Here is a 17,701-nt window from a genome sequence, read left to right on the forward strand (position 1 = left end):
GAAGAGGGGTTTGAAAGGGGAAATGAAGGAGAAAAAGAGTGATGAATATGAATGTGTGTGTGTGTGTGTGTGTGGCAGTGTAATGTGGTCAAGTGCGCGTAAGAGTCTTTGCCTTTGGTCATAACGTTTTATGTCTTAGGATTCATTCATTCCTACTTTCCTAGGATTAGGAATTAGGAATTCTGGTCGGAAAATATTTGGTTATTTGGTTTCGTTAAAGAATTTAATTTTTATATATTTGAAGGAGTTTTAACTTTTATAATACAAATACCCAAAAAGGTTCGTGGCTAATTTTTTTTAAAATATTTTTAAAATTTAATTTTGATATATTAATATTGTAAAATATTTTATAAAGTCGTGGAATCATAATTGTTCTTTTAACAATGTGACATTATGCGATTGAATGCACGTGTAAAATGATTTTATGTCAATATATTAAAATTGGATTCATATTTTTATTATATATAATTTATAAAAAATATTGTTTTACTTAAAATATACTAAAATTAATTTTTTACTTGAAATAAATAAATACTTTGTATTTTTTATTTTGCAATCCACAACCGTAATTAATGACTTGTTTTCATTGTTGTATTTACTTTTAATATTTTTTATTATTTTACAAAATCTAAAAAATAAAAATATTAAAAATTAAAACAAAAGTCAAATTAGAGTCTAATTCTTCAATTAAGGAGTATACGTATAGCTACGAAAAAATATTAAATTTAAGGAACTATTAATTATATTAATTTGATGTAAAGAGGTAATCACAGAAAATTCTTCTTGCAAAGCTAGAGTTTAAACATGGAAAGTTATTTTAGAAAAGAACGGTATCATTTATTATTTCAGATATCAAAATTATAGATTTTTCTATATTTAATATTTCAATTATATTAAGTGTACCTTTTATAATACTTTTGTTGATAAGAATAAGAATAATATGTACTAGTGGAAGAATTTTAAATATTTTTAAAATATTAGTGATTCAGTAATTTTAACTGTAAATTTCAATTATAAAAAAATATATATTAATTAAAATTAATAGTTAAAATTACTAAAATATTAATATTTTAAAAATATTTGAACATTTTTCATAGTGTTATACTAATGGTAGTCATTTCAAATATTTTTAAATTTGAGTATTTTAAAAGAGAAAAATACTTAGTCAACAACTTTTATGCTTAGACTGCGTTTGCAGCTATATTACAGAGATATCATAAATTAACCAAAAATTGTAATTGGCAATTCATATAAGAATATGAAATTTATATTTATAATTAAATTTTATAAATAATATAATCAAACTTTATTTATATTTATAATCAAAGCGTGTTTAATCGAAGGCTAGAATTAAAGAATAAAAACAAAAAAAGGTAAAGAAGTTTTTCTTAATCTAGGTGATAGAAGAAAATATAATTAATTTATAAAAAGATAGTTATTTTTATAAAGATGTCTTTATGTAAAAATTATATTGCATGCAGTTAAATAATTTGATATATTTAATTAAACATATTTGATTTAATCATCTAACAATTTAGAATATAATCTTTACATAAAAATATATTTATAAAAATAGCCACATTATGAAAATATATCTTTCGTTTTTATCTCTATGTCAAAAAGAAAAGGTAAATAAGGTTTTATATGTAGTTTTAATTTTTACAAGATTCTAATTCATAACAAGTTTCCCCTTATTTTTCACCACCATAATAAACTAACGTTAAACTAATCTAATTGTCTAATTGGATTTCTAAAACTAATTAAGTCAGTGAAACTTTAATTGACTCTAAATACTAGCATCTTAAGATTTAAAATGTTGATAACTCGGTCAAATGGGAAATACATTTATTGTCATTGACTTGATTCTGATCTCCAAATATATTACACATATTTAAAGCAAAGCTTTTATTTAACTTGATCAATTTTCTATTTTATTTTCTTAATCCATATGAGTTGAAAATATACAACCTATAGCAAAGAGACTGATCTTGGCTCTAATTATATGATCCTAATTTTCAATATGATAAACTTAAAGTTAGAACCATTCTTCTTTCTTATTCTTCATTTCTATATGCTGATGTGCTAAACAAATAGATAATGCCATATCTTTTGTCATTATTTCAATCCCACTTCATTGATTTTTCCTACAAATTACAATATGGAAATTATCATCATACTTTCCATAGGAGTGAAGTACAAGCTACGGTTCCAAGTTTAATTTATCGAGCTCCTCTTTTTAGTTTGTGGTTACTTATTTTTTTCATTTCATTGTTAATTATCTTTTTTTTTATGATTTGATAAGTAAATGTTTATGCATATGTGTACTAATTATATTGATGGACAGACAGATTTTCATAACGAAAATTTCAGTTGTTCTTGTTGTAATTAAGAAAAAGTGAAAGCTATTATAATCGAACACTGTATATTTTGAAGGTTTAAATTTGAATTTTAGTTTTATATGTCTTTCTTTTATGTTCTACTGTAACCTATTTCCTTTTTTTTTAAAACAAAATTTGAGCATTGTATGTCTTCGACTTCCTGTTTGTTTTGATTTTGGATGTTTTATATTATTTTAATGTTTGACCAATAGATAAATAGCAAGTTTAGGTGCAAGTTGACTGGTTCTCTAATTTTGTGCATGGTGCGTGTGGAATTGATTGGTTGTGAACAAACAAATTTTCGTTCAATAGAATACTAAAAATAAGACATAAAAAACAAAAACATAAAATTTTATATTTTTATATTTGATTTAATAATAAATTAAAATAAATTATAAAAATTTAATTTATTTTATTTTTTATTTAAAAAATTTAAAATAAAAAATATAATTATAAAAAATTAACAAAAATAATAAAAGAAAAAATAAGTTATATCTCTTATTAGTATTTTTATGTTTTTTCTATCAGAATAGACACAAAATACACTAATTCAGCATTTCTGGATACATTGTCCCTATTCATGTCTCCTCTATTAAATACGATTTTGTGTTTTTATGTCTCTGTTTTAGTGTCCTGTCTCTGTAAACAAAATGCAGGCTAAAGCTACGTTTGGTTACTGTGTGTGTCTAGACAAGACATAGACACGGTGGAACGTGTCTCGTGTTTGGTTAGTGAGACACAAAAATTGGAGAGACACGCATACCCATAAACATACACAATATAGATGTTTTCAGTGTCTCAGTAAAATGGTGAGACACGGAATTGAAGCCATGGACACAGATCTAAAATTTTTTTGGACCATTTTATCCTCATCAATTTTTTGAAATTCCAAATATCTCATTCTCTATTTACAAACCCTAATCAATTTTCAGTTCTTGTCTTCTGTTTTCTAAAGCTTCGTGTGTTCTTCATTGTGTGTATACGTTGGTTGATTTTGTGAAGCTTTTTATTATTCTATGACAGTCTTCTTCTCCTTTTCACAAATCCTAACTAGTTCTAATCTTTTCTCCTCTGTTTTTTCGCTTTCTGCAGCTTTGTGTCTTCTTCTCTTGTGTGTATTGTTCGATGTTCTGAAGCTTTTATTGTTTTATCACAATCTTTCTCCTTCATCTGTGCTAGAAAACTCAACTCAAGGTTTGAAATAATTGTAATCTTCTTATTTGTTTGTATATTGTATTTATATGTTGCTGTATTGGATATCCTTTTTTCTTTTTGAGCACATATGTGTTGGGTAATCTTTTGTTTTGGGTATGTATTTTTAATAGAGTTCGATTGGAGTATTATGTTTAGAGTTTAGTTGGAGTATTATGTTGGATTATCTTGTTTTATCTGATTTTGTCAATAAAATAAATTATAAGTGATGGTAACAAATAGAAAAATAATGTGATAGTATTATGTTTCAATTTGAATCAGTTTGATGATAGAAAATTATGGTTTTGAGTCCATCTGAGAACTTATTGTACTTGTCCCGAATTGTAAACTTGTTATGATAATTGAGCTTTGTGTATCTTCACTTGATGACTTATATTTAATTAGATTCCAATAATTTATTTGCTATTTTGTTCGTGGAATCTGAGCTAGCTGGTTGCTTAGTTTTAAAATTTATTAGTATATTTTTACCTTGAATTTTATTTCCAATTTATAATGCATAAAAAATTAGCAACTGAACTAAATTAAGAGTTCTCCATTTATGTATAAAAAATTGTTAGCTTGATAATATGAGTATGTGATTATGTAATGAGTGTTTTCTCTATTTGTAGTTTAATTAAAATGATAAAAAAAGTTTATTTTTTAGTGTTGTCATACTGGATATTAGAATTTATTTTATTTTTATGCATTTATTTTTTATTGTTTCTTAGGAAGTGACGATAGATCGTTCTAAACAAATTAAGTTATGAGTTGGATATTACTGAATCATGAGAATGCAATTTGACACAATGATGTTTTTTTTTGTTACTTTATATATGTATATTAGGAATAGAAGGTGGGGTCATTCTTCAATTGGGCGAAGAGTGAACACATTGCCATTAAGGCAAGATGCCTTAGATAACATCATTGGGGCAGGTGGAGATAGAAATTACATATGGGAATTAAGAATGAGTTTGAATACATTTGCTAATTTGTGTGAATTGCTACAAGTTCAAGGTGGATTAGACGAAGATGGTCATGTTGGCATAGGCGAGCAAGTAGCAACTTTCTTGATCATATTAGCTCATCATAGCAAAAATCACAGCTTACAAGTTAGGTTTTATAGGTCTGGTAAAACTGTTAGTAGGTATTTTCATAAGGTGTTAGGTTCGATTTTACGTGTCCAAAGTGTGTTATTTGCAAAGACAGATCATGTACCAGAGGATTGTATAGATCCCAGATGAAAATGGTTTTAAGGTAAGGTGTTGCATAAAGTTTAAATTTTTATTGGTCAAGTTTACTTGTATAAATAACTATTTTGTTTTGTCCATTTGATAGGGTTGTCTAGGAGCATTAGATGACACTTACATAGATGTCACAATCTACAAGAGTGATAAATCTAGGTATCGGACAAGGAAATCTAGAATATCCACCAATGTCTTAGGAGTTTGCAATCGGAACATGAATTTCGTCTATGTCCTTAGCAGTTGGGAAGGATCGCATTTGATTCAAGGGTACTTAGAGATGCAATTACTCGACGTAATGGCTTGAAAATACCTGTTGGTATGTTTAAATTAATCTTTTGATAAGTGCATTAGCTATCTATTAAAGAATTACAATATACCCTTACAATTTTTCCATCCTTCCATTTTAAGGTCTTATTATTTAGTGGACGCTGGTGCACAAAAATTGTGATCTCAATGGCACCAACAACTTGGTACACACAATTGTAATCTCAACTCTTTTTCACAACTTCGCACAACTAACCAGCAAGTGCACTGGGTTGTCCAAGTAATAAACCTTACGTGAGTAAGGGTCGATCCCACGGAGATTGTTGGCTTGAAGCAAGCTATGGTCATCTTGTAAATCTCAGTCAGGCGGATTCATATGGTTATGGAGTTTTGATAATTAAAAGATAAATAAAACATAAAATAAAGATAAAGATACTTATGTAATTCATTAGTGGGAATTTCAAATAAGCGTATGGAGATGCGTTATTCCTTCTTAATCTCTACTTTCCTACTACCTTCGTCCAATCCTTCATACTCCTTTCCATGGCAAGCTGTTTGTTGGGGATCACCGTTGTCAATGGCTACCGTCCGTCCTCTCAATGAAAAAGGTCCAAATGCGCTGTCACCGCACGGTTAATCATCGGTCGGTTCTCACTCGTGTTGGAATAGGATCCATTGATCCTTTTGCGTCTGTCACTATGCCCAACACTTGCGAGTTTGAAGCTCGTTACAGTCATCCCATCCCAGATCCTACTCGGAATACCACAGACAAGGTTTAGACTTTTCGAATCTCAAGAATGTTGCCAATTGATTCTAGCTTATACCACGAAGACTCTTATCATGAACCAGAAGGCTAAGAGATATGCATTCAAGATCGTTTGCATGTAGAATGGGAGTGTTTGTCAGGCACGCGTTCACAAGTGAGAATGGTGATGAGCGTCACATAATCATCACATTCATCATGTTCTTGTGTGCGAATGGATATCTTAGAACAGGAATAAGCATGAATTGAATAGAAAACAGTAGTAATTGCATTAATACTCGAGGAACAGTAGAGCTCCACACCTTAATCTATGGTGTGTAGAAACTCCACCATTCAAAATACATAAGTGATGATGGTCCAGGCATGGCCGTGAGGCCAACCCCCAATGTCTGAGATAGCATAAAACTGATCAAAGATCCCAGCATGTCTAGTACAATAGTAAAAGGTCATATTTATATACTAGACTAGTTACTAGGGTTTACAGAAATAAGTAAATGATGCAGAAATCTACTTCCGAGCCCACTTGGCGTGTGCTTGGGCTGAGCATTGAAGCTTTCATGTATAAAGACTTTTCCTGGATTTAAACGCCAGTTTGCAGCCTGTTTTGGGCGTTTAACTCTAGCTTATAACCTGTTTCTGGCGTTTAACGCCAGAATAGGGCAGGGAATTGGCGTTTGAATGCCAATTTGCATCATCAAAACTCGAGCAAAGTATGGACTATTATATATTGTTGGAAATCCCTAGATGTCTACTTTCCAACGCAATTGAGAAAGCGCCATTTGGGTTTCGGTAGCTCCAAAAATTCCATTTCTAGTGCAGGGAGGTCAGAATCCAACAACATCAGCAATCCTTTTTCAGCCTCTAAATCAGATTTTTGCTCAGGTCCTTCAATTTCAGCCAGAAAATATCTGAAATCACAGAAAAACACACAAAATCATAGTAAAGTCTAGAAATGTGAATTTTGCTTAAAAACTAATAAAAATATACTAAAAAGTAGCTAGATCCTACAAAAAACTATCTAAAAACAATGCCAAAAAGCGTATAAATTATCTGCTCATCAGACGCTAACTATACCATTGGTAGAGGATTTTTATCTCCTTATAGAAATGTCTGGTACATGTGAATGAGTGGGCTCAAGGTCACCGTGCACCACAAAATCGTCTAGAGTTATTTAATAAGAAGCATTCGTCGGCTTGGAATGTGATTGAGCGGTGCTTTGGGCTGCTTCAGAAGAGATGAGCAATTCTATGAAACCCCTCATTATATCCAATTAAAATTCAAAGCCACATTATTATTGCGTGTTGTTTGTTACAAAATTTTATTCGTATGAACATGAATTTTGATCCCAAAGAAGATGCAACTCTTTTACTGGAGCATATACCCAGGGATGTCAATGGGGCGGGGCGGGGGCGGGGGATACCTCCATCCCCATTTTCTGCGTTCCCCGTGTTCCCCGCGGGTCCCCATTTCCCATCTCTTTATGTTGAACATTTATATGAAAATTATAATAAAAAATTTAAAAAAATATAAAAAAAAACCACAAAACATTATTACAACACACAAACATACATATCTTATCCAATATTACAACTTACAAGTCAAAAAATATAAAATAACAAATCATAATCCATAAAATAAAATTTTAAAATACAACTTTCATTCTTAAAAAAACCCATAAAATAAAGTCTTCAACTTCCAACAAACAACTCCATGTTCTCTATTAAAATACAACACAAATATGAATATGTTAACATACATCATAAACAAGAATATCATATATTTAATATGAATTTGACATAATAAAAAAAATTAGCTAAACTTCTAAATCCCCATGTCCATCACATAGTCCCAAGGAATTGGAACTTTCGACCCTGATTTATCTATATTATATCAACTAACAATTTACGATAGTTAAATTTAACATGAAATTGAACTTTAATACGAAATAAAATTTGAGTTATTAGTACTTTTACCTGATGCTGAGTGCAAATTAATGCCTCAACAAATTCATAATCCAATTTATTGCGATGTGGATGTATAACTCGACCACCGGTGCTAAAAGCAGACTCTGAGGCAACAGTAAAAATAGGAGTGGCTAAAAAATCTCTTGCAATCTTTTGTAAAGTTGGATATTTCACTCCAATATTTTTTTAGTAGCCCAAAATGTCAAATTTTTCCAAATTTGTTTTATCTACCATAACACTCTCTTCCCAATAGAAATCCAATTCAGTTTTTGCAGCACAGTCTTTAGATGTATCTTCCACAAATTACAAGTAGATAGAGTTAAATTTTCTCTTTGAAGATCCTTCATCATGTCCAACATTCAAAGTAGAAGCTGAATTATCATCATTTGTTGCTCTTCTTTTAACCGTAGCCTTAAGTTGATATTCACATACTAATTCTTCTATCATTTTCTTCACCTTGCTCAGATGATTCTCACTTTGAGATCCATATATTTTAGGAAAAAAATTTTTCAATAACTTCATCTTATACCTAAGGTCTAAGATAGCTCCCATAGCCATGACTTCATTAATTTGATCCCAACACTTTTCAAACTTACTAATCATATTTGTTGTCATTCTATGAACTATCTCATTGGGACTACACAATCACTCATTAAATGTTAATCTCATTTCACACACCTTGGGAAAGTACAAATTTGTCGTTGGATATAAAGTGCCAGAAAATAATTCAGTCACACTATAAAAGACTTATAATTTATCAATAAGTTCATTTGCCTTTTTTCACTCATCATCAGATGGTACAATTTTATATAGAGATTCACGGTGTCTCAAACGCTCAAAAACTTCTCTATATGGCAAAGCATAAGCAAGCATTAGATAAGTTGAATTCCATCTAGTTCTACAATCAAGTGCAAGCTTTCTCCTATAATTAATATTCAATTACCTACAAGCCTCTTCAAATTTTTCTTCCCTCTTCTGTGTTGCAAAAAAAAAAAAATACTATCTCTGATTTTTTCAATAGAACTATATATTGCATTCATACCATCTTTCACAATTAAATTAACAATGTGAGCACAACAACGCATGTGAAAAAAATTCCCTCTCTTAACAAAGTTAGATGGTGAAATCTTATCAAGCAAAAGATGAATCATGGCATCATTTGTACTACAATTATCAACCGTTAAAGTTGACAATTTTCTATCTATGTTCCAATCATACAAGGAATTCACCAAAGCATCACTAAGAACTGCAGCAATATGGGGTGCAAGCATATATGCAAACCTAGAATAATGTAAATATAATAAACAATCATGACATTAAAAAGCGAAATATTTAAAAGATGCTAAATGCATAAATAATACCTTATAAATCGACATTGCAAGTTCCAATCATCATTAATAAAGTGAGCCGTAATCACCATATAGCCTTTGTTTTGACAATCAGCAATCCACATGTCAGTAGTTATAGCAATGCAACTTGAATTTTTTCCCAATAATTTTAGAAGCTTTGCCTTTTCAGCTTCATAAATCTTCTCAACATCACTTCTGGATATATTTCTAGTATAAAATTTGAATAAAGGTTATGTCTCAGCCATAAACTCATGAAAACCCACTTGCTCAACAAATGACATAGGGTGTTCGTCCCTAATAACCCATTTTGTGAGTGCTCGTCGTGCTACCTCTTAACTAAATGGGAAGTTTCCAACCAAAAGTGAATCTATTGGCCTTCCCTTTCCTGTAGAAGGATGATTGCTGCACTGTTTTTAATATTGATTTCTTTGGTCTCCTAACAGTACGAATCGGGCAAATTCTAATGTGATCATGCAAGTGCTTTGTTCCTTGCTTCGTGTCACCTCCAATATTTCTTTCGCAATATTTACATATTGCCTTCCACTTTCCATCTATTTTCTCCCTCCTAAAATGTTTCCAAGCCTCAGAAGTTAATCCTTTTTTGTTAGGACTATTTTACATACCTTGGCTAACTTCTTGTTCTCACTCTTGTGTTTCTTCTTGTCCTTCCTCTTGTGTTCCTTGAACATGTGCTTCAATTGCTTGACCCTCATCATCTTGAGTTGGTTCTGTCTCATTATTATTTTCAATAGGAGTCAAGCTAAAGCTATCCATCCTATACAGTAAGATTTAATACATAAACACTAAATTAAAAATAAATACATAAATAATAAATTAAAGTAAGCTAAAATAAATTAAACCCAGCAGCTTCGAATCAACTTAGAATTATTAATAAATTAAATTACAAAATTAGAAATAAATTAACAAGAAACAAGGATATATAAAAAATAGAAATAGCAAAAGAACAGTTGAAGAAGACAAGACTCAAGTTAAATGAATAGAAAACTAAAACCAACAAAATAGTATCAAGGGATATATGATAAACCCCAATTTTGTGGTTTATCTTGTGCTTAATTTAGGGGATTTTATCACCTTTTTTCACATTTATTCAATGAAATAACATAGTTTTGTAATTCTTCCTTATTTTGTGCATAAGTGTAAAAACATGCTTTTTAGACCTTTAATTTGGTAATTTTAATTCACGTTTGATTCCACTATATGCCTTGATGTGTTTGTTAGTGAATTTAGATTGAAAAGGGCTAGGAATGGATCAAAGAAGTGAAGAGAAAAGCTTGCAAATTGGAGAACTCATGTAAAAACAAGGATTTGGAGTGCATCCATCGACGCGCATGTGCAACACACGCGCACGCGTGGATATGAAGTTGCATGGCGACGCGTACGTGTAACATGACGCGTACACGTGGATGGTAAATTGCCAAGCGACGCGTACGCGTGATCCAGGCGTACACGTTGGTGCTCGCACGTGACCTCATTAAAGTGAAAATGCTGGGGGCAATTTCTGAGTTGTCCAAGCCCAAATCCAACTGATTCCAGAGGCTATTTCATGCAGAATTAAAGATTGGACAAGGGGGTAGCACTTAATGTAGTTATGATGAGCCTTTAGTTAGTTTCTTAGAGAGAGAAGCTCCATCTTCTCTCTAGAATTAGGTTAGGTTTAGGTTAAATTCTCTTAGATCTAGGTTGAATTCAATATTTCCATCTTGTTTCTTCTATAATTGCATGCTCGAGTAGTTTAATTCTCTAGTTTTCTTTGTTAATTTCCTTGTTTTGTTCTCTTTGATGTTGATGAATGCTCATGTTGGATTTGGATTTTCTTTAATGCAATTTGAAGTTTGATGTTCCTTTATTGTTGATTTGAGTTGTGAATTTTACTCCTCTTGCAATTGGTAGTTGTAGAATTTATCTTTCCTTGTAATTTATTATGCTTTTCTTTTATGCCTTCCAAGTATTTGACAAAATACTTGGTTGGATGTTAGAGTAGATCTTTGAGCATTCTTGGCTTGGAAAGAGTAATTAGGTGATCTTGAGTCATGAATATCCGACTTATGTTAGTGATCTAGAGTTGTTAGCTAATATTGTTTCCATTGATGCTAGTCTTTTGCTAATTCAATTAGTAAGTTGATTAGGACTTTTAGATTGAGATTAGCTAGTCTTATTTGACTTTCTTCGAGTGTGAAGATAACATTATACCTTCTTCCATCATTGGGGATGACGAAATAAGATAAATTCTTGTTAATTATTATTATGATTAGTGACTAGGATAGAAAGCCCATATTCTTAATCCTTGCCATTAATGTCTCTCTTTATTACTCGCTTTCTTTATTTGCTTGATTTACTTTTCCGGTCATTTATTTTCTTGCCCTTTTATCAATCAAACCCCTCATTCCCTCATAGCCAATAATTGACCACTTCATTACAATTCCTTGTGAGATGACCTAAGATTTAAATACTTTGGTTAAATTTTCATTGGGGTTTGTACTTGTGACAAAACCAAATTAAATTTGATGTGAGAGTAATTTGTTGGTTTGGAGCTTTGCTTACAACGAAGTTCTTATTTCTATAAGAGAAATTCTAGACCGGTACCAATTCTTGCTATCAAATTTATGGCTCCGTTGCCGGGGAGTTGCAATGGTGCTATGTTATTGGCTATTGTGAATATGTGAATATGTTTGCCTTTTGCTTATTTTTTAGTTTTTGTTAGGTTTAGGACTTTGTTGTTTACTTTTGTTAGCTTTTGGTTTTATTTGCTACTATGAATTCTCACCGCTTTGGCTATGAGTTTGATTCAAATTATGTTGTAGAAAATGGGAACTACCATAACAATATGCATCAAAGATGGAACAATCAAAGATGGGAAGAGCCTCAAAGGATTGATAAACCTTCTTGGCAACAACCTCCGGCCTCTTATAGGTATAATTCTACTCCTAATGCATATCAATCTAATGGATGTGGTGACCCTCATTGTGGTTGTCAACAACCACCACCATATGCCTATGAACCACCCCCTCAATATGGTTTTGAACCACCTTACTCACAAGCCCCCTACCACCAAACACCTCCATATGACCCTAACCCATATCCACCATACCAACCACTATGTGAACCTTACTTAGAGCCACCACCATTCCAACACCAATACTCCCATGAACCACAATTTTCTCATACACCACCTCAAAACTTTCACCAATATGAACCACCTTCCAACTACAATACCTTTTCCTCAAACAATGAACCCTCTCTTCCACCACCGCCTCCCAATGAAGCCCTCATGCTAAAACTAAGAGATTTTGACTCTCATATCCAAAGGAAACAAGAGGGGACAGAAAAGGAGTTTAAGAAGCTAGAAGCCAAGATGGCTATCATGGTAGAAGCCATTAACAACATATACTCATCCTGCCTAAGCTTATGCGATCAAAGCACTCCCATTGTTGAATGTGGAGAAGTAATTGGTGGACGAAATTGTGATCACATCAATATAGTATTAATATATTTATTGTAGGATTGTGGAACTTAGGATTTTTGGTATGAGTGGGCACAATTCCGTTCAACTGACCAGCAAGTGTACTGGGTCGTCCAAGTAATACCTTACGTGAGTAAGGGTCGAATCCACAGAGATTATTGGTTTGAAGCAATCAATATTTACTTTATTGATCTTAGTTAGGATGTCAACAAGGATTAATTTGGATTAAAAGTGAAATTACTGGAATTTGATAAAAGAGGGAACAATGTTACTTTGATTTGCAGTAATGGGAAACATGTTGGAGTTTTGGAGATGCTTTGTCCTCTGACTTCAACTCTTCCTTGAAATCCTCTTCTCACACGCAGGTTCCTTCCATGGCAAGCTCTATGTAGGGTGTCACCGTTGTCAGTGGCTACTTCCCATCCTCGCAGTGAAAACTATGCACGCACTCTGTCACAGTACGGCTAATCACCGGTTGGTTCCCGCTCCTACTGGAATAGAATCACTCTTTTGCGTCTGTCACTAACGCCCAGCAGGTTAAAGTTTGAAGCACGTCACAGTCATTCAATCCCGGAATCCTACTCGGAATACCACAGACAAGGTTTAGACTTTCCGGATTCTCATGAATGCCGCCATCCATCTAGCTTATACCACGAAGATTCTGTTGGGGAATCTAAGAGATATTCATTCAATCTGATGTAGAACGGAGGTGGTTGTCAGGCACACGTTCATAGGTTGAGGAAGGTGATGAGTGTCACGGATCATCACCTTCTCCACAGCTGAGACTAAAGCTATCTACGAGCTGAAGCTTTACTTGGAGTTGAACACCAAATTATGACGTGTTTTGGGCGTTCAACTCCGGATAATGACGTTTTTCTGGCGTTTAACTCCAGACAGCAGCATGAACTTGGCGTTTAACGCCAAGTTACGTCGTCTATTCTTGCGCAAAGTATGGACTATTATATATTGCTGGAAAGCCCTGGATGTCTACTTTCCAACGCCGTTGAGAGCGCGCCAATTGGACTCCTGTAGCTCCAGAAAATCCATTTCGAGTGCAGGGAGGTCAGGATCCAACAGCATCAGCAGTCCTTTTTCAGCCTAAGTCAGATTTTTGCTCAGCTCCCTCAATTTCAGCCAGAAAATACCTGAAATCACAGAAAAACACACAAACTCATAGTAAAGTCCAGAAATATGATTTTTGCCTAAAAACTAATAATATTCTACTAAAAATTAACTAAAACATGCTAAAATCTACATGAAATTACCCCCAAAAAGCGTATAAAATATCCGCTCATCAGTAATCAAGGAGCATAGTGAGGAAGTGATTTTGGAGCTTCAATGTGAAGAAGAGGAACTAAAGCATGATTTGCATCACGAGGAGGAAGTTGAAGTCATTGATGTTAAGGAAGTGGATGAAGAGTTGAGAGAAATTAATCATGAAGTGGATTCTATCATTAGCGATGTTAAGGAAGATGTGCAACTTCCAAGGCATTTGTTAAACAATGAAAGATTGGAAGAAGTGGAGGAAATGACAAGTTTTGTTATTGAAAATAATTATACACCAACCAAGGTATTATTGAAAATTGTTGAATCATCCTCATTGTGTTGTGAATTTGATGTTGAGGAGGGTGATGCACAACCTCCGACACAAGACTTAAGCAATGAGAAAAGTGAAAAAGAGGTTGGTGAACAAGGAATTGAAATTGAAGATGCTTGTCGAGAGGTGGAAGAATTTAAAGAAGAGCACAAGGGAGAACACCTTGCATTGTCCAAGTGTGGGAGGTCCCCCTTCCTAAGTCACCATCATCCTTTATACCATTCAAGTAGGTAAATCTCTCTATCACTAAGCTTTGTCATTCTACTTGAATATGGGTTGCTTGAAACTGATGGTCAACTTAGAGCTCTTTGTGGATTGAGGAGTAGAAGAGAATTGTGTAGTGGTTGGCAAAAAGATGTTAGGCTCATTAAGATTGAACCCCCACGGCCTAGTTCCCAAGGTTAGAAGAATGATAAATTGAATGGTCTAGGAAGATGTTTCGGTGTCTACTTGAGAATTTGGATCACTTGCCACCCAATTGGAATTGCCTTGATCAAGATGAAGATGGGTGTAGAAACAAGATATGGGATCTAGGAATATGTGAAGATCAATTTTGGGAGCCCTTATCTTGTGTGGAACTTCATCAAAGCTTGGTGCTATTGATTTTGAATTTCGAAGCCTATTGGAAGTTCAAGTATTGGTGGAAGTTTGAGGATGAATTCAAGCACAAGCCATCATAACAAGGAGCTTTCCAAAAGTCCAACTTAAGAACTTAAAATAAAAGTGCTAGGTGGGAGACACCCCACCATGGTAACCTCTTTCCATTCTCTTGTAGATATAATCAATGAATGAATGGAGTTGCCATTGTAGGTAGTTTTCCTTAATTTCTATACTTTTTACATTGCTTTGATTGATAGGTCATTTGTTAGATTTATGTTTTGATTAGAATAGTTAATTTTGGATTGTGTTTTGCTTGAAATGTGAGTTGTATTTGTTTTGTATTTGGAAATTTTTCAAAAACCAAAAAGGATTTGTTGTTATATTTGAATTTTAGTTACCTTAGGATCTTTATAGTCCTTCCCTTTTATTCTCTTTTTTTCATGTTTTGTTTTGGTTGCTAGGTTGTTGTTGGTTTTATGCCTTGAATAAGGATGATTCGTTGAATTTGAGTTTTTGCTTGAGTTGCAAGTTTTCTCAAATTTTGTGAAAAATCCTCAAAAATTCAAAAATTGTGTTAATTTGCCTTTTGGTTGGCCTTGAGTTGTAGATGGCGTTAGGATTTTTGTAAGCTCTGTTTTGGTGTTTTTGTAAAAAAAAAAAAAAAACTATGGGCAGTCACGCATACGCATGACCGACGCGTACGCGTCGATGCGTCAACGCAAATCCCATACATTTTTCCGAGAGTTGTGCGTACTTGGCACGAAGCACAATTCTTAGTCCACACGTTTGCGTCAATGACGCTTCCGTGTCGTTGCCTACCTGGTTCCATCCACGCATACGCGTGCAATACGCTTCCGCATGTTCTCCCTTTCCGTCCACCCACGTGCATGCGTGCACTACGCATACGCGTGGATTCGAATTCACTAACACTCCCGACGTGTGAAGCCCTAGCCAGTCACGTCCTTTCACCCTTCCTAACATTCCATTTTCCTCTTCCTCTCCCTCCAAAATCGCAGAACCACCATTATCACCTTCAAGCTTCTGAGACCACCACCGGCCTTCCACTCCGATGACCTGACTGCCACCGACCACCACTCCTCTTCTCTTCTTCCTTTCTTCCTCTCTTTCCTTTTCCATTTCCCCCTGTCCGTTTCTCCCCTGTCACCACCAGAAGCCACCGCGGTTCCCCATTACCGCCGGCGAAGCCACCAATGACCACTGATCCCTTCCTTCTTTCCCCCTCCTTCCTCCCGTCACTGCAACTAGAGTAGAAACTGCTCTACCCTGCATTTATGTTCTTGCTTTATCATTTTGTTTAGGTAATTTTGTTAGCTTTGTTTAATTCTGTTTATCTTAGTTAGATTAGAAATGCATGTTTTAGTTGATTCTAGGTGGTTAGGTAGCTAGGATGTGGTTAGAAGATTTAGGTCTGATAATTGCTCTGTTCTTGCTGTCTAAAATGGCTTATTGTAAAACTGCTCTGCTATTTGATGATGATGTGTTGTTGTGTTCTTACATGTTGTTATTTGATGCTATGTGCTGGTATGTTGTTTGACTGCTGCTATGTTGGCTTAAGTTATGTTATTTCGCTTGATGTCGCCTAAACCATATAAAATGGTTGCTTGTTTTGCATGATTGACATATATTGGATTCATATGAGTGTCTTGCTGCTGTTTGTCTATTCAGGAATGTCCATTTTACTATCGGAATGCTGCCAAAATTTTTGGAAATCGCCTTGTGTTAACTTGCAGATTATGAATTGACTTGGCAGTTCTTGATTTGAACTCATTTTAGCCTATGCCAATTTCAACTCATAAGTTGATTTGGTTAACATTCTTGTTTCTATTCTGGTTCCCTTTTATATGCATTGATGATTGACAGAATCGAAGGCCTATTTGACGGATTTCTATGTCAAATAGAACCTTGGTTAACTATGTCAATATGAACCTTCTTTGTGTTCTCAACATTTCAAGTTCAAGTCAAATGCTTTCTGACTTCCTGGTTTAAGTTTAATTTTTAACTTTCCTTAACCAATGAAGTTGTTTCCTTTATTTCACCATTTCATTTAAATTGGTCTTGTCTTGATGAAGGTTCTTACATTGTAATAATTGGTGCTCTCCACTGGTGTGAACTTTTTCAATTAAATCTGTTTCAACTTTCTTTTAGTTACACCAAGTGCATGTTTCACATCTCTCAACACCAATTTTTACAATTTTAGTGACCATGAACATTGATGATGACTTGCTTTTCTATTCTATGCTGTTGTGCAATTTTATGTTTCATCATCAATGACTTGCATCATCCTCATGAATGTGAGTGTGTTTGTTCCCGATACTTTTTGAACTTCTCTTGGTTAAGGTCCATAATTGTCATGCCACTAATTTCTAACCGCTTTTCTAACTTTTGACTTAACTGACTCCTTAATTCTATTTTTTTTAGTTTTCACTTTAACCCTTTCACATTCTTTTGGGTATGACAATTGTTGTTGCTTAACAAACAAGCATAATTGCTATTCTTGTATGAATTCTTAGTTTGTATTTCTGTTTGATTTCTGAATTCTGTTTTCATGCATTCCAATCATTCTTTTCTTTAACTCACATAATGATATGTCTCAATATCCTCTTGTTGCCTGTTTTCTGTCGGCTGCTTGATTTCTTGCTTTACACTCCTCTGTTTTGCTTAATTGTTTGTATCCTATGATTTCTATTTTCTCCAGGATGTCTGATAGAGGGAAAGAAAAACAAGGGATACCTCTCAGAAAAGGAAGAAATCTTAATCTTTCACTACTTCTGCCACCTCCAGTTATGCCAAGATATATCTATCTGAGAAGGATAAGGCAGATCAGCTACTGCCTTCGACCAAAGCAGGAA

The sequence above is a fragment of the Arachis duranensis genome, chromosome 9, assembly GCF_000817695.3.
Source record: "Arachis duranensis cultivar V14167 chromosome 9, aradu.V14167.gnm2.J7QH, whole genome shotgun sequence".
Classification (NCBI taxonomy): domain Eukaryota; kingdom Viridiplantae; phylum Streptophyta; class Magnoliopsida; order Fabales; family Fabaceae; genus Arachis; species Arachis duranensis.